The following is a 20,272-nucleotide window of genomic DNA, read 5'->3' as shown; positions in this document are numbered from 1 at the left end:
GTCAGAGAGGTTCCGACCTCTATGCCATTATTAAACCAGAGAGGTTCCGACCTCTGTGCCATTATTAAGCCAGAAAGATCCTGATCATTATTTCATTAAGCCAGAGACGTTCCAACCACTATGTCATTTTTAAGCCAGACAGCTTCCGACCTCTATGTCATTAATGAGGCAGAGAGGTTCCGGCATTCATATCATTATTACGTTAGAGAGGTTTCGACCTCTATGTCATTATTAAACCAGAAATGTCCTGATTTATATGCCATTAATGAGGCAGAGAGGTTCCGACCTTCATGATATTGTTAAGCCAGATACGATCGATTTGGATGTCAGCATGCTACTTGATCAAATGTATTAAAATCTCTGTCATGATATAGAAACGTTCTTCCAAAATTCGTGTTCATTTATATATATATATATATATATATATATATATATATATATATATATATATATATATATATATATATATATATATATATATCCCTGTAGGTTCAAATATGCAAATGAAATCCTTTTAATCTGGGTGCATGGAAAATATTTTTTCCCATTTAATATCCTTTTAAAACATTTTTGGAACCAAAATATTTTATAGTGTTTATAACAGATTTCTAATGTATAATTTTAACCCACCCTCTTTACAATTTTTACAAACACGAGTCATTTTGATCTCATCAGATGACCTATTCAACAATTATTTTAAAACATTGTACTATGAATTTTTTAAATTGTTAGGTCGCCAATTCCACAAGTATGTATCCTGGGAAAAGATGCATGGATGGATGTGCTGACCAATAGGTAAGTGGATGTGTGGATAGATGTTTGATTTTCTTTCCCAGATGATATCAAATTAAAAATAAATTACCCAATAATCCATTCTTCAATTCGTTCGGTGAACCAAGCATACGACAATCCACCCATTAGTTCATACCTTGCCAAGGCCTTGACCGTAAAAACTTGTTACTACAAATAAAATATCAACTAGAAAGAAAGACAAGTAAAAACACAAGCTTAAACTTACCTCCCGCTCTTCTGACTACCTTTTGTAGAAAATTGCAAAATGTTCAAGGCACATGAAAAGAACTAATAAATTTTATCAGAATTAAAAGAACTCAAAGAGCTGCTTTTGGTAAATAATGTATAACCTGATATGTTGTAATTAAGAAAAAATCTGAATGACGCTTGCAGTAATTTGATTTTCTAATTACGAAAAGAATGAATGACGCTTGCTGTTATTGGAAAATAAACAAATTTAAGACTCCCGTTTTGTATCGCTTGACAAGTTATATACTTTCCTCACATAAAATATTATATATCAAACAATAACTCAAATGCCAGCAACGTGTTTTCGGGTGATTTATTTAAATAAAATTCACAATATAGAAATACTTGGCTTTGAACTCTATTGATCCAAAAATTATGGTGAAATTGATGGAAAGAAAGGTATCATTAAATGAGAAGAAAAGACTAAAGCAATATGTGGATTTATACAAACAGACTGTCGATAGATAGATAGATAGACAGACAGACAGACACCCAGACAGATAGATAGATAGATAGATTGTTGTTGTTGTTGTTTTGGGGCTTAACGCCATTTTTCAGCACACGATAGGCTATACATGGCGGCCAGTATTAATGGTGGAGGAAGAACCCGGGAAAACCCCGGAAAGAACCACCGACCCACGAGAAGCTACTGGCAAGCTTTCTCACATACCCACATTGGCTGAATCCTAGACTCGAACCGCCGCAGACAGAGGTGAGATGGCAGTGATCCGTAACGGAGAGCGCTTTAGACCACTCGGCCACTCGGGGCCCCAGATAGATAGATAGATAGATAATATATAGATAGATAGATAGATAGATAGGTAATAGATATATAGATAGATAACTAGATAGATATATAGATATATAGATACATAGATACATCCTAGGTAATAAAAAAACTGATTGGAGAGAGTACATATAAACATACAGGTTTCTTTCTCTCTCTTTCTTTCATATTCTTTGGAGAAAAAATGTAATTTTGTCTTAAAATGTTGCAAGTTCTTACATAGCATCCTTATGACAAAGGTTTTTCAAATTGAGCAAGCCGGCCGAAGGTCTATTATCATCACCTGTGAAATAGATTACACGGTTCTATTATTAGTAATTTGCTAAGCTGATTACAAGGTTCCTCTTGTATCGCCTTAGCAACTAAATTACACAATTATATTATCATCACATTGTTAACATGGTTACACATATCTGTCATCGTTAGTTTGTAAAATAGATTCCACAGTTCTGTTTTAATTTACCTCCTCAAGTTGATTAAGATTCTGATATACAAACCTTGTCAAATGGATTACACGGTTCTCTTATCATCACCATGTCAAACGGGTTACACGGTTCTGTTATCGTCATTTTGTCAAATAGGTGATACGGTTCTTTCATCATTACCTTTATAATATATTCAACTGTTCTTTTAATTTAAACATCTCTCTTTATCAACACTGTAATTGTAACAAGATAGTCAAATGCATTAGAAAACAAATTGTGTGAAAACAATTTTTGCTCATTATGAGGCAAGAACGAGATGGGTGATTCTTCATGACAATATTACCATCGCTTTCATAACAACCACTTTTTTAATTGATGTGATAGCTTTAATGATGATAGGCCCAGAGACAAACTGACAGACATTAGTAATTAAAGTATGGAGAAATCAAAACAAAATATGCAGAGTATAATATAATGGCTGTGTAACAGATGAGAAAGATGATTGCATTATCTTTTTTTAGAGACAACATAAAGATGTTGAGATAAATAAGACAAAACAGTAACCGAAACGATGCGGTTTAATCAAAACGTCTGGAAGCATAACTTGTCTTGTTCATTAGGTTTCACTTATGCATATAAAGCCAAAACTTTGAAAATAAATATAAAAAATTCCATGTTTAGAATTAATACAGCATGCACATGTAACTGAATGAGAAAAGTTAACAAATTTTGACTGCCTTAAAAACCATCAAGATATTCGTTTAGGTATATGATGACGACCAATGTTCGCCTAGAACGAGAGAAAAGAGGTATATACACTCTTAAAGGTTTTATTAATACAAAGACGCATAAACTGTAAGTTTACCTGAATGTCTTAATTAAGTTCAAAGATGTTTACAAGGTCTCTACTTTACACCAGTACAATTTTCTTCTTAAATAATAGTCAAAATTTAGTTTCGATCTACTAGGAGGCCAGATTCTATTCAGAATGTCCCATACATTAGAATACAAGTTGTGTGCAAAATAATTGACAGACATTCCTAATTAAACTATGGAAAAGCTATAAAATCAGCCAAAGTATAATTTGATGGCTGTGTAACAACGGCAAAGATGATTTCATTATCTTATTTTAGAGACAACTGAAAGACCAAAGTATAATTTGATGGTTGTGTAACAACCGAGAAAGATGCTTTAATTATCTTATTTTAGAGACAACTGAAAGACCAAAGTATAATTGGATGGCTGTGTAACAACCGGGAAAGATGATTTCATTATCTCTTTTTAGAGGCAACTCAAAGACCAAAGTATAATTTGATGGCTGTGTAACAACCGAGAAAGATGATTTCATTATCTTATTTTAGAGACAACTGAAAGACCAAAGTATAATTTGATGGTTGTGTAACAACCGAGAAAGATGATTTCATTGTCTAATTTTAGAGAGAACTCAAAGACCAAGGTATAATTTGATGGCTGTGCAAATACCTGGAAAGATTTTTTTCATTATGTTATTTTAGAGACATCTCAAAGGCCAAATTATAATTTGATGGCTGTGTAACAACCGAGAAAGATGATTTCATTATCTTATTTTAGAGACAACTCAAAGATGTTGATACAAATAAGGCCGTGACGTTTACAGAAACAGTGACCGAAACGATGCCGTTTAATCAAAACGTTTGGAAGCAATACATGGCTTGTACATTTGCTTGACACTTATGCATATAAAGCCATAAGTTTGACAATGAATATCTAAATATTGATGCTCTGAATTAACTCAGCATACAGATGTATTTGAATGAGAAAATTAGACAAATTTCGACTGAACTAAAAACCATCAAGATATTTGTGAAGCATATAATGATTTCAAATATCCGCCCAGAGCGAGAGAATAGAGGCATATACACTCTGAAAGCTTTCATTAATCCAAACACGCATAAATTAGACGTTTACCGAATGCCTTAATTCAGTTCAAAGATATTTACAAGGTCTCTACTTTCCACCAGCATAAATTTCTTCATAGATAATAATCAGTCTTTAACTTGAATCCACGAGGAGGCCAGGTAGTATTCAGACTATACTTGCCTTCACAGACCATCGATCTTTATTTTCGATCTACGAGGAGGCCAGTTTCTATTCAGACTGTATTTTATCACCAAACAGGTTTATTTACGTTATCGATATATTATCCTTACTAAAAGCTTTGAAATATATGTCAGCTTATTTTATCAGCACAAGTAATTTGCATTCTAAATACGTCCTATGGATTGCATTAGTCCATATGAGATGATAATCTAAATACGTCCTATGGATTCTATTAGTCCATATGAGATGATAATATAAACACGCCCTATGGATTGCATTAATCCATATGAGAGTACAAATTGAAAATGAATACAATAATATATTAACTTTTATTCTCTTATTTACAATGTCTGCTTGAAAAAGGTCCGTTGGTCTATAAATGAATTATTGGAAGTACCGAGCATACAAATTATATAGGTTAGAGTCAGGGATAAGCTTGAATTCGATACACTTTCGTCAATTATTATCATGCTTCTTGTTACTAATATTTGCATTGCGTCGAATATACATCTATTTTAAAGTACTATACCATTCAGTTTGCAAATATTATTTTTCTTGATATAAAAGTTAAATTTATTTAATATTATCTTCTTATCAACATTTACGTTACCTTGCAACTGGCTAAATTTATATGTACTAGTAGTATAGTGTGACAATATGGCGACAAGATAAATGTACTAGTAGTATAGTGTGACAATATGGCGACAAGGATAAATGTACTAGTAGTATAGTGTAAAAACATGGCGACAAGAATAAATGTACTAGTAGTATAGTTTGACAATATGGCGACAAGATAAATATCCTACTAGTATAGTGTGACAATATGGCGACAAGGATAAATGTATAGTGTGAAAAGATGGAGACAAGGATAAATCTGCTAGTAGTATAGTGTGAAAAGATGGCGACAAGGATGAATGTACTAGTAGTATAGTATGACAATATGGCGACAAGATAAATGTACTAGTGTTATAGTGTGAAAAGATGGCGACAAGGATAAATGTACTAGTAGTATAGTGTGACAATATGGCGACAAGGATAAATGCACTAGTAGTATAGTGTGAAAAGATGGCGACAAGGATAAATGTACTAGTAGTATAGTGTGAAAATATGGCGACAAGAATAAATGTACTGGAAGTATGGTGTGAAAAGATGTATAACTGTAATGGTCACTGTACACCATACTGGTCTAATTATTTTGTATACTTTTTCATAATCAGGACCGAAATAGTGAGAAATGAAAAGTGCTTTTATACTGTATCCACTGAATAACACTCTAAAAATATATATGACCTATGATGTTGCCTTTAATTTTAAATTCAACTAAAAAAAAACTATATAAATGTGTTATTTAAATCCCCAATAAATCTGAAACCTTGCAGCAAAAATATAGTATTTTCGTAATTCCTTACAACGTCCTGAAAAGAAACGCCCTTCCCCGATCAATATAGTATAAATTTACGATATATTTTTTAATTACAACTACTTCTTTGGGGCGTCATGTGTGACCAGTTTTTATTAGTATTGTGTTAGAAAATTATTGCGACAAACCAAAGTAAAGAAAACAGTCACTTAGATCAATTAGTCCATATCGTTTTGTAAATGATACTGTATAAATGAATTCAGAAGAACCCAGAAAAATGTATTCATGTAAGCACATCACAATTTCGGTGTTTATACATTATTTTTATATAAAGTGTGATCATTATACATGCAAAGTATACATTTACAAATTAATACTCCAAGTGAGATAAACCATACATACATACTTACGAATTATAATCGTGAGATAGCAAAGGTTGGTTTATATTTTGAGAGGTAACAAATACACCACCAAAATTAGAGTCTATGAGTACATTTGATTTCCATCTTAGCCATGATACAAATTGTTTCCAAATATGAAACTTAAACATTTCAACACATTTAAACATATTCCGACTATGAAGGAAACAAAATAGTGAATTTCATTTATTAGTTTAGTGTAAATTGTAAAATAGTTCCATATATGTGGTATAGGGTCTGAATAAAGAAGTATCTTTCTCAAATTTGCTAACTGCCACACTGTCGTTATATAATGATATACCTACTTGCTGTACCCTGGCTGTATATATATGTCACTTGTTTGTGTAGGGGAATGCGTACATCACAATCGCACTCATAAATTGTAGTCAATACCATCTCAGGTATGGTTACGAGTAAATTTGTACAGTGTTTTAATCACGAGCATCCGGTTCGGGGGCGCCAGTACAGCACGAGCGCACGTGCACTTTTTTAATGATACCATCTCGTGTGGGGCACAGAAGGTACAATAAAAACGCACATAGAATATTTTGATAATTAACACATTACGATCTTTACTTGCATAATACATGAACATAATCTCCCTAGAAAAGATTGGTGGTAAAACGAGACGAGGATAGACGGCACAACAGAACGATATCTGAATGTGTGCCAGGTCAAGCTAACTCCAACAGAAAATCAATAAAATCAGTAAAATACACAGCAATGGAATATAGCTTCTTAAAGGTGACGCATTCTTCTTGAAATGAGTGTGTGCAATGTGGGGTTTTAACGTAGCTTTAACAATATTTCAGATATATATATATATATATATATATATATATATATATATATATATATATATATATATATATATGCCGTCTGCATTGTGGCATTTTATAGTGGTCTAGCACTGGGGGATCATACCACAGACATGTAGCATCACGTCCCACGCATTCACATTATCCTGACAACAGCCCAACCAGTCATTACACTAACCTCTTAGTGCTGAGCGCATGGTGAGACAGTTGTTAGTACTATTTTTTATAAGTCTTTGTTATGAGTCGATCGGGGTTCGAACCTGCGACCTCCCGCATCCAAAGCGGATGCAATAACAACTTGGCCACTGGAGCTGTATTTCTAGAACTGTAACAGTTATAGGTCCTATGTTAATAATTAATAAGTTTATACGGTATAAATCATTTTCAAACATGTAAACACAGGGAAGAAAAAAATAACAAAATCATACTGAGATAGGAATTTTAGCACTGTTTTATACACATGCAATAACATACTTTCTATCCTTCTATAATATATTTTAAGATGACAAAATATACCACAACAAAGACAGACAGACAGCCGAAAACTGGGTTCATCAAAGACTTATATCGTCTATGTTGTTGGCTGATTTCTGAGCAAAAGTTTGGTTGTTCGAATCTCAGCAGGCATGATTGTCAAACAAATTTAGACTGACCTAAGTGCATCAATACTTATTTCATATGGGAGCATTGTATCACCATATTAAAGATATTTAAAGTTAATTTACCATTACTTGAGACAGGGCCCCGAGTGGTCGAGAGGTCTAAAGCGCTATCCGTTACGGATCACTGCCATCTCACCTCTGTCTGTGTGGGTTCCAGTCTAGGATTCGGTCAATGTGGGTATGTAAGAAAGCTTGCCAGTTGATTCTCTGTGGTCGGTGGTTCTTCCTGGGGTTTTCTCGCGTTCTTCCTCCACTATTAATACTGGCCGCCATGCAAAGCATATCGTGTGCTGAAAAATGGCGTTAAATCCCACAACAACAACAACATTACTTGAGACGAAATTATTATTAGGTCGAGGAGGAAAAAAAATGATATTTCATTCTCTGTCGGATGACTAAAGGAAGAAAATGTTGTAGTAAAGCTTGCATTGATTGGAAGCTATTTATGTCATAAGCTATGTCGCTAATAACCGGTGCAGTCGGAGATACTACAATTAAGGAAGCCTTGGGCCAGTTGCCATTTTGCACAGAAATGTAAGTTGGTATTTTTGTACTCTTGATCCATGATTATCCAGCCTTATTTTTCTCGACATAAAACTTCAATAGTTACTAAATCTGTTGTATTGTTTACGATTATAGCTGTCTTATTTTTAACATTTTTGATTTCCCCTTTCTCAAATAATGCATACTCTTAAATTAACAAATTTGTAACTACTGCCAAAATAATTTATTGTTGTGCAATTGCATGTTTTTATTGTCTTTTTTGGATCCATAGAATCCGTAAAATTTTAAATTGTCTCATAAAATTGTAAAACGACAAGTGATATTTAACTCTTACTGGGTCGTTTGTAGTCATCGGAATGGCTTATACTAAAGTAAAACAAATATAGGAATAATGTATATCCTTATATATTGTTTTGTTCTGTTTTTATTTTATACTACACAACAAAAAGTTGAAAACATAAATCAATTAAATAAATAACATTTACGAAGCAAACGGAATTCTGAAATTTTCCCTTGGACAAGGAGGAGGTAATTCTGCGAAGTCCTCTCAAGTGTAGTGAACTACAGGTGTGTAAATCTCTGTCCCCGTAGTGTATGCCATTTACCACATGTGTGTCATCCCCCCAATGTACGTGGAAAACACACCATATCAATAAAATAAAAATGTAGTTTTTCAAAACATCTAGACCCTGAGATATTTTTTTGTTTAAAATCAAACAAAACCCTCTATGAAGGAAGCGTATAAATGCTTTCCTTGAGGTGGGCCTCCTAATGTATGTGGATTTACAAGGTCCTCCTAATGTAGGTAATGCTTGTGTGTGTGTGTGTGTGTGTGTGTGTGTTCCAAATTTCCTTAAAAAAAGTTTTCATGTAGCAAATACTCTTTAATATCCAAGTATCACGTTATTTTATGTTAAAAACCACAGATGAGTGTGACTAAGAGTTTAAAGAAATTCAAAAGCATTTATTGGAAATCGTTTACTGGATGAAATGAAAAATGGGAAGCAAAAAGGAAGACATACTGGGTTAAAATGCTGCAATTGACTGAGAATGTTTAAAGGCCGAGACAAAAGTGCTATGGGTTGCACCTTTCCTTCTGTCCAAAATTATCTTGAGTCCAGGAAGCATATTCTTGTCGTGATTCGATTGGATGTCCGACATAGCAAACCAGTTTACAAAGCATATCTATATAAAGCTTGCTAATTGAGCACCGGTCGGTTGATTGACCAATAGGGATTTTCTTACCTGACATGGCTGAATATCATAATCTAACATACATGACCCATCATAGATTATATGGTGCTATCTGCATAATAGCTACCAACCGGTTTCGAACTTCGGTCTTTAAATCCAGAAGCAAGTTATATTGATAAACATAATTAATAATACATGTCGATATAACATATAACATAATAAGGGCAAAATACAGCACACACACAGTTCATTTCTTCTCATTAGTGAAGAGCAATATATATAATGATCGATGCTGCCGTTACGATGATGGCGCTGCCCAACGGAACTGCGTAGTTGCAGAGATTTCCATTACACATACACACTGTACCAGTGATCCCGTTTTCTGTGGCCTCGGTGCATTTATCTCCAGTAGAAAGTGAAGGCTCGCACCCTCTTCCAACAGCTGCAAGATTATAGTCAAATTTGATATCTTAATCTCTCATCTGTTTCGCAGAGTAAACGATTCTTACTATTATTGTTTCGGTATGGATGTGTCGATTCGTGTAATGACTGTTTGACGGCGTTATAATACAGCATTTCGCACTGTGATAAGCTAATAATACGAAAAACAACTTGAGCGATTGTAAGCAAAATCAGTTATATGATGGAATAGAAATGAATAATAATTACAACTTTCTCTTTGCATCTCCCTCGGTCCTAAATACATGTAGAATGTTTGCATTTCAAAAGGCTAATTTGGCTATTCAAACCACCGTTATAAATATAATTGCATGGAATTATATTCGACTGCTTATTTCTGATTCAAGCTACTCTTCTCTGTGTTTTCATCGTAATAGACAATTTAGTTTCCTTATATATACATGCTCATTTTAATCAGTAAAAAGTACGACGCACACTCATGTCTTTAACGCTGGGGATAAATCCGGATAATCGGCGTCCGAATATTTGAATTTTTACTCTGTGTGTGTGTGCGTGTTATTCAAAAATGTTTACAAACCTTGTTTATTCGTACGTGTGGCCTTGACCTTATAACATGACCCATTGCAGGGAATTGTTGAGACTCCGGATGACTTAAATGGATCGTTGCACGCATCATCCAAAATACAACTGTAACAATTGATTGCATCCCCTTCAAAGTAATTAAACAAACAAAATATTATTTCTAAATCTATGGTATCATCTATTGTTAAGCATTGAATTAGAATATAAAATTTTCAATATTGTGTATTATTATATAAGTTTAAATGTTCATCATTATCATGTACTGTACTATTGAGCTCTATTCTACCCTTCAAGAAAGTTGAATAATGCTTTTGCTTTAAAATGTTGAGTAATATCACAAACTTTTAATGTTGGTAATTATTATATACTTTTAAATGTTCATCATTATGATATACTTTTAATGTTGAGTTGTATTATACCTTATAAAATATATTGTATAGTGAGTATGAATGTGCACTTTTGAAACCCAGTGTATACTTGCGATTGTTGAGATAAAGTAATGTAATTAGAAAAGAAAAGTATCATGATGGCGGAGGACTTCGAAACATAAAATATAAGAGCTCAACAAGAAAAGAAAATAGACTTGCTTATCTTTCACTAATATTTCTGATGCGATAGAATTTATACAATCGTTAATGTATTGGTACACTCGCACCTACCTTGCTTTAGCCAGATTAGAATCCCTAGAAAAATAAGGTACTTCGTATACGGTGTCTCCATGCCTGACTATGCTCTCTTTCCTGAGGCGCTGACATTAAATACGCAAATTAGACAGGTGATATTCAAGGTAAACTGTTTTCTATAACCATACACGTTCTCACCTCTCTGATGCAAGAAAAATCGTGCGCAGTAAGCACTGCAAATGTGTCAGCATTATAAGGAGTTAGGCTACAAATTACGCGACATGTGGATATTTAATATACGAATTTGATATCTGCAGTGGCCTAGACTGCCCCAGATGGGCGGATATCCTGACAGCCATTCAGACAAAGGGTTATAAAATAGATATCATAGATGCCCTTCAAAATGATGGAAGGGGGTCTTTTATATTGTAACCAATGGGAAACAAGCCACTATTCCCAAAAGGAAGTTTCGAAGTAAAAGGAAAGGTGGCTTGTGTAAAATAAGCGCCACCAATAATTTGCGAAATAAAACAGAAGCAAACTGAAGTGCATATTTTTTTTAGGATTGCCCGTGGAAATATATATCATAGAAGTAACCAAGAAAATAGAAACGAAAATGAACATCAACATAAGGAATACAAAGAATACCTAAATACGGTGGTTCCCTGAGATAAAATCAGAAATTGGGATAATTACAATCCTAAATGAGGATGCACACACAAAATCCCGACTTTTTTATGTGTTGGGATTTTTGCTTAAGACTTGATACCGGGGATGCAAGCAGCACCGCCTATGTTCAATGTGTCAATCATACCGGGTTATATCTAGAGAGGGGGGACAGAGAGAGACAGGGACGGACGGAGCATGTGGAGCTCAATAGTTTCCAGGTGATAACCCTAAAGCAAGTCTCCTTCCTTGTACAGGAAATTTGTATGATTTCTTTTCATGTAACTTTCAAACAGCATACAATTCATTGAAAACTGGTTTATATTGACCTTGAATTTTCGTGTTCAAGGAATATTGATAGGAACGTCTAAAGTTATTGCAAGACATATCATACGAAGTGTGTACAACAGCAAAAAATGAAGTCCACTCTTAACCATAATATTATTGGAGACAGACGTAACATAACGATGCAGTCCTATATTCAACATTGATCTGTAATCTATTTACCATTTACAAATAATAATGCCAATAAGAATTTGAAATAAATAGCAATTACAACACGGCTTTTAAGACTCGAGCTAGAAACGCTGTACATTTAGCTAGATCGATCAGTGCGAAATGTCCTGTTTTTGGGACATTTAATTTCATTAACTTGCTTTAGTAGGTATGTGTGTTGCACTTAAGGTGTATATTGATTACTGTGAAGAAAGCTCAAATGATGATTGAAATTAGGGAGGTGACATCTGTGTGTGTGTATGTGTGTTTGGATTTAGGATTTATAACGTAGCGTTAACAATTTCCAGTCATATAGCTACGATGCATACAGAAGAAGGCCGAACTTGTCCTTAGACAGAATACAGCATTCACAACTTCGATGTCAGTTCTACGGATCACACCTTGTATATATGCCGATGAGATAGGACCGTCGCTTGACCATTTTGTTCAGGTCATGAAATAACCTCTGACGTAGCTGTAGCAATGCTCATAAATTTGATGTATGTGGCGATTCTTCTTTAGGCGGAATTACGAGAGTAAAAGGTGGACAATATTCTGATTGTGACCTTGTATATTTCCTCCGTCATACTATTCCATGCAAACAATTAGTTTACAATACAGTTCTCAATGATTACAAATTAAATATGAAGCTTCTTTCTCGAGGTTTGGTTTATTTCTTGTGGAGAGCGTTTCATCAAATTGGACCCCCATTCTAGAGGATAGTTTGACCGCCACCTTCACCATTGCCTTACTTGTAGTTCACATCCACATGCGTTATGCATTTCATATGGTCATATTTACTTGATCAAACAACACCAATGCAAAAGATTTCGTGTGTTGATAAGGTTTCCATCATTGTTTCGTTGTTTGTTTGGTTGTTTTGGGGTAAGTATTTTTTTCAAAAAGGACCTGGTGTCTGATTTAGTTATAGATTCGCTCTTGGGAGGATCTCCAGTACGAGACAAATAGCATATTCATCTCAGACTAGGAGGTTGTTTATACCTTTAGCCTTCTGTGGCATGCCATTTGTAAGAAGAGAACTATATTCACATAAACAAACACTCATTTCTAAAACAGCAACACTAGTATTAATGACATCTTATACTACTAGTACACTGGTGGTAATCGAAGGCAACTTACAGTACTAGAACACTGGTGGCAATTAAGGGCTATTTACAATTCTAGTACACTTGTGGTAATTAAGGGAAATTTACAGAACTACTGTTGGCTTCCGTTAGTCTCGAGAGAGGATGGAACTGCGCCCATGAGAGATGTCCCGGTTGGTGGTTGTGCAGCGTCTGCTGTGGCTAAGTAGTCCAATGCGGGAGTTGCAGTCCCTGCTGCACTTGCTGCACTTGAAGGTTGCGTCGGTGTTGGTTGGAGCTGCTTCTTCTTCCTCTGCGATCGTCTTTCATCAGCTAGAAAGCGTTGCTTGTCCTCTCCGGCTTTCAGACCTGTGATCAGAGCATGTCGCCAGCTTGATCTGTCTAGAACGAGCTCTTCCCAGGTGTTGACATCGATATCAAGGGCTTTCATGTCGTGCTTACAGACATCCTTCAAGCGGAGATGTGGCCGTCCGATCGACCTTTTGCCAGAGGCGAGTTCCGAATAAAGAATGTCTTTGGGTATCCGTCAGTCATCCATCCGACGTACATGGCCCAGCCATCTGATACGGCGTTGGCGGAGGAGTTTGATCATGCTGGGAATCTTGGCACGCTCGAACACTTCGTTGTTTGTTACTCGATCGCTCCAGATGATCTCCAGTATGCGTCGGAGGCATCGCATGTGTAAGACGCCCAGTCTTTTCTCTTGTGAAGCGTACAGAGTCCAGGTTTCACTGGCGTACATGAGAGTCCTTAGCACGCATGCACGGTACACGGTGATCTTAGTGTTCATGGTCAGCATGGTGTTGTTCCACACTCTCTGCGACAACCTGGAGAGAGTTGTTGATGCCTTTCCGATCCGCTTGTTGAGCTCAGCATCGAGCGAGAGGTTGTTGGTGATGGTGGAGCCGAGATACATGAACTGACTCACCACCTCAAGTTCGTAGTTGTTGATGATGATGCTTGGGGAGCCCGCGTCCTGAACTATCACGTTAGTTTTCTATAGGCTTATGGTTAACCCAAACACATCACATGCTTTAGCAAAGCAGGCCATCAAGCGCTGAAGCTCAGCTCCTGTGTGGGTGTCTAGAACAGCATCGTCTGCGAAGAGCATGTCCCTGATGGTTATTTCACGCACTTTGCTCTTTGCCTTCAGTCGTGCCAGGTTGAATAGTCTGCCGTCTGATCGTGTGTGCAGGTAAGTCCCTTCTGTGGACGTCTCAAAGGCATGCTTTAGCAGGACTGCGAACAAGATTCCGAAGAGCGTTGGGGCAAGGACACAGCCCTGTTTAACTCCACTGCGGATGTCAAAGGGGTCGGATGTTGAGCCATCGTACTGCACTGTGCCTTTCATGGCATCGTGGAAGGACTGAATCATGCTTAGCAGCTTTGGAGGGCAACCATTTTTTGCTGCTGACCAGATGAATGACTTGGTGAGGTCTATAAACTCCAGGAAAAGGGGTCTGTGTTGTTCTCTGCATTTCTCCTGCAGTTGCCTGACAGAGAAGATCATGTCGACTGTGGACCTCTCTGCGCGGAACCCGTACTTTGACTCTGGGTAAACTCTGTCAGTAAGCGCCTGCAGTCTGTTCAGCATGACGCGTGCGAAAACGTTACACACGATGCTGAGAAGTGATATGCCCCTGTAGTTGTTGCAGTCGCTTCTGTCGCCCTTGTTCTTGTACAGGGTTATGATGTGAGCGTCTCTCATGTCCTGAGGCACTGCACCCTCATCCCAGCACTGACAGCGGAGGTCGTGCAGGTGTGTGAGTAGCACGCTACAGCCACACTTGTTGAGTTCTGCTGTGATGCCATCCTTCCCTGGGGCTTTACCTAGGGACAGTTTCTTTAAGGCCTTCTTTAGTTCGTCTACAGTATGTTTCTCATCCAGTTCGGCCATGAGAGGGAGGTTTTCAATGGCGTTGAGGGCATCATTGGTCATGTGGTTCTGTTTGGAGTACAGTTCGGAGTAGTATTCCACCCAACGCTCCATCTGCTTGCCCTTTTGTGGATGGTATCGCCTGTGGCAGGCTTCAGTTGTGCTGTCAGTTTCTTCGTGGGACCCATTGCTTTCTTTATGGCATCGTACATGCCTCTGATGTTTCTAATATCTGCTGCTGACTGGATAATCTGACAGAGCTGAAGCCAGTATTAATTGGCACACTGCCGTGCTAATCTCTGCACTTTGCTTCTAACTAGATTGGAATGTATGAATTGTACTGATTAGATTGGAATGTATGAATTGTACTAACTAGATTGGAATGCATGAATTGTACTGACTAGATTGGAATGAATAAATTACACTGACTAGATTGGAATCTATGAATTATACTGACTAGATTGGAATGTATCGATTGTACTAACTAGATTGTAATGCATGAATTGTACTGACTAGATTGGAATGTATGAATTATACTGACTAGATGGGAATGTATGAATTATACTGACTAGATTGGAATGTATGAATTGTACTGACTAGATTGGAACGTACGAATTGTACTGACTGGATTGGAATGTACGAATTGTACTGACTGGATTGTAATGTATGAATTGTACTGACTAGATTGTAATGTATGAATTATACTGACTAGATTGGAATGTACGAATTGTACTGACTACATTGGAATGTATGAATTGTACTGACCAGATTGGAACGTACGAATTGTACTGACTACATTGGAATGTATGAATTGTACTGACTCGATTGGAATGTTCGAATTGTACTGACTAGATTGGAATGTACGAATGGTACTGACTAGATTGGAATGTATACACTGTACTGCCTAGATTGGAATGTATAAATTGTTCTGACTAGATTGGAATGTATGAATTTTTTGACTATATTGGAATGTATGAATTTTCTGACCAAATTGGAATGTATGAATTGTACTGACTAGATTGGAATGTATGAATTGTACTGACTAGATTGGAATGTATGAATTGTACTGACTAGATTGGAATGTATGAATTGTACTGACTAGATTGGAATGTATGAATTGCACTGACTACATTGGAATGTACGAATTGTTCTGACTAAATTGGAATGTATGAATTGTACAGACTAGATTGGAATGTACGAATTGTTCTGACTCGATTGGAATGTACGAATTGTAATGACTAGATTGGAATGTATGAATTGTACTGACTAGATTGGAATGTATGAATTGTACTGACTAGATTGGAATGTATGAATTATACTGCCTAGATTGGAATGTACGAATTTTACTGACTAGATTGCAATGTACGAATTGTACTGACTAGACTGGAATGTACGTATCGTACTGACTAGATTGGAATGTACGAATTGTACTGATTAGATTGGAATGTATGAATTTTACTGACTAGATTCGAATGTATGATTTTTACTGACTAGATTGGAATGTATGAATTTTACTGACTAGATTGGATTGTACGAATTGTGATGACTAGACTGTAATGTCCGAATCGTAGTTACTAGACCGGAATGAATGAATTGTACTGACTAGATTGGAATGTACGAATTGTACTGACTTGATTGGAATGTACGAATTGTACTGACTAGACTGGAATGTATAAACTGCACTGACTAGATTGGAATGTATGAATTGTACTGACTAGATTGGAATGTATGAATTTTCTGACTATATTGGAATATACGAATTGTACTGACAAGATTGGAATGTACGAATTGTTCTGACTAGAATGGAATGTATGAATTGTATTGACTAGATTCGAATGAACGAATTGTTCTGACTAGATTGGAATGTACGAATTGTAATGACTAGATTGGAATGTATGAACTGTACTGACTAGATTGGAATGTATGAATTGCACTGACTACATTCGAATGTACGAATTGTTCTGACTAAATTGGAATTGATGAATTGTACAGACTAGATTGGAATGTACGAATTGTTCTGACCAGAATGGAATGTATGAATTGTAATGACTAGATTGGAATGTATGAATTGTACTGACCAGACTGGAATGTATGATTTTTACTGACTGGATTGGAATGTATGAATGATACTGACTAGATTGGAATGTATGAATTGCACTGACTACATTGGAATGTACGAATTGTTCTGACTAGATTGGAATGTATAAATTGTACTGACTAGATTGGAATGTATGAATTGTTCTGACTAGATTGGAATGTATGAATTGTACTGACCAGATTAGAATGTATGAATTGTACTGACTAGATTGGAATGTACGAATTATACTGACTAGATTGGAATGTATGAATTGTACTGACTAGATTGGAATGTATGAATTGCACTCACTACATTGGAATGTACGAATTGTTCTGACTCAATTGGAATATATGAATTGTACAGACTAGATTGGAATGTACGAATTGTTCTGACTAGATTGGAATGTACGAATTGTTATGACTAGATTGGAATGTATGAATTGTACTGACTAGATTGGAATGTATGAATTATACTGCCTAGATTGGAATGTACGAATATTACTGACTACATTGCAATGTACGAATTCTACTGACTAGACTGGAATGTACGTATCTTACTGACTAGATTGGAATGTATGAATTGTACTGACTAGATTGGAATGTATGAATTGTACTGACTAGATTGGAATGTATGATTTTTACTGACTAGATTGGAATGTATGAATTATACTGACTAGATTGGGATGTATGAATTGCACTGACTACATTGGAATGTACGAATTGTTCTGACTAGATTGGAATGTATGAATTGTACTGACTAGATTGGAATGTACGAATTGTTCTGACTAGATTGGAATGTACGAATTGTAATGACTAGATTGGAATGTATGAATTGTACTGACTAGACTGGAATGTATGAATTGCACTGATTACATTGGAATATACGAATTGTTCTGACTAGATTGGAATGTATAAATTGTACTGACTAGATTGGAATGTATGAATTGTTCTGACTAGATTGGAATGTATGAATTGTGCTGACTAGATTGGAATGTATGAATTGTACTGAGTAGATTGGAATGTACGAATTATACTGACTAGATTGGAATGTTTGAATTGTACTGACTAGATTGGAATGTATGAATTGTACTGACGTGATTGGAATGTATGAATTTTACTGACTAGATTGGAATGTATGAATCGTGCTGACTAGATTGGAATGTATGAATTGTACTGACTAGATTGGAATGTATGAATTGTACTGACTAGATTGGAATGTATACTGACTAGATTGGAATGTATACTGACTAGATTGGAATGTATACTGACTAGATTGGAATGTATACTGACTAGATTGGAATGTACGAATTATACTGACTAGATTGGAATGTACGAGTTGTACTGACTAGATTGGAATGTATGAATTGTACTGACGTGATTGGAATGTATGAATTTTACTGACTAGATTGGATTGTATGAATCGTGCTGACTAGATTGGAATGTATGAATTGTACTGACTAGATTGGAATATATGAATTGTACTGACTAGATTGGAATGTATGAATTGTACTGACTAGATTGGAATGTATACTGACTAGATTGGAATGTATACTGACTAGATTGGAATGTACGAATTATACTGACTAGATTGGAATGTACGAGTTGTACTGACTAGATTGGAATGTATGAATTGTACTGACGAGATTGGAATGTATGAATCGTACTGACTAGATTGGAATGTATGAATTGTACTGACTAGATTGGAATGTATCAATTGTAATGACTTGATTGGAATGTATGATTTATACGGACTAGATTGGAATGTACGAATTGTACTGACTAGATTGGAATGTATGAATCGTACTGACTAGATTGGATTGTATGAATTGTACTGACTAGATTGGAATGTATAAATTGTACTGACTAGATTGGAATGTATGAATTGTACTGACTAGATTGGAATGTATGAATTGTACTGACTAGATTGGAATGTACGAATTGTACTGACTAGATTGGAATGTACGAATTGTACTGACTAGATTAGAATGTAGGAACTGTACTGATGAGATTGGAATGTATGATTATTACTGACTAGATTGGAATGTATGAATTGTACTGACTAGATTGGCATGTATGAATTGTACTGACTAGATTGGAACATCTGAAATCTCACTTTAAAATTGAAATGTTATTATATGTTTTGGAGGTTTGCTATATCTTTTTCGGAGATAACCAAATATGAACAGGCTGCTCAACTGTAATTAATAAAAAAACCAGTACCACCACAACCCTTCTCCACTCCTTATCATTTTATGAGCGATGATTATCAAGATAAAGAAATTATATCTATCTATATATCTATCCCTCTGTCTGTCTGTCTCTTCCTGCTTGTATCCGTGCCTGCCCAATTATATATTTAAATAGCGACCTATGTACCTATCTATCTATGTATCTATCTATCTAACGCAATATTCGCTTTATCCCAGCTTGTGCAACAAAATCGGAACTACTGGTACAGCATAAATAATCCATTGCCATATGACAGCAATTTTTACCCATCACGTGTAAGGTAATTCCCCAGTGACATTAGACATCATTGGTACTACTCACGTGTATGGCAGTAAGTCGATGTAATAATACAGCCACTGACACCATTAACAGTTATTTTAATTCCCAATTGCCATATGACAGACAATGGTAACACTCACGTGTATGGTAATACCCCAGTGCCATAGGACAGAAAATGGTACCACTCACGTGTATTGCAATACTCCAGTGCCATAGGACAGAAAATCGTACCACTCACCTGTATTGTAATACCCCAGTACCAAAGGACAGAAAATGGTAACACTCACGTGTATTGTAATACCCCAGTACCATATGACTTGCATTGGTATCATTCACGTGTATTGTAATGCCCCAGTGCCATAAGACAGCTAAAGGTTCCACTCGTATGTACGGTAGTACTTCAGTGGCATAAGACGGCCATTGGTACCACTTACGTGTATGGTAATACCCTAGTGCCATAAGATAGCCAATGGTACTACTCACGTGTATGGTAATACCATAGTGCCATAAGACATAAGTGCCATAAGACAGCCAATAGTACCACTCACGTGTAAGGTAATTACCCAGTGCCATAAGACAGCCAATGGTACCACTCCCGTGTATATTAATACCCCAGTGCCATAAGACAGCC

General features: G+C 36.0%; 1 long non-coding RNA gene across 1 annotated transcript; it reads right to left on the bottom strand.

Annotated features, from left to right (window-relative positions):
* Window positions 1–2,813: 2,813 nt before the first annotated feature.
* On the bottom strand, window positions 2,814–11,184 carry LOC149787146 (uncharacterized). The gene is made up of 3 exons (XR_016425111.1): window positions 10,951–11,184; window positions 10,287–10,418; window positions 2,814–9,731 (listed from the first exon to the last, which is right to left on the bottom strand). It is a non-coding gene; the product is annotated as an uncharacterized LOC149787146 (long non-coding RNA).
* Window positions 11,185–20,272: the final 9,088 nt, after the last annotated feature.

This window comes from Sinohyriopsis cumingii, chromosome 12, assembly GCF_028554795.1.
Source record: "Sinohyriopsis cumingii isolate HCF-2022 chromosome 12, ASM2855479v2, whole genome shotgun sequence".
NCBI lineage: Eukaryota > Metazoa > Mollusca > Bivalvia > Unionida > Unionidae > Sinohyriopsis > Sinohyriopsis cumingii.
Note: the sequence above shows the minus strand (reverse complement) of the source record. Positions and strands in the feature narration are given on the sequence as shown.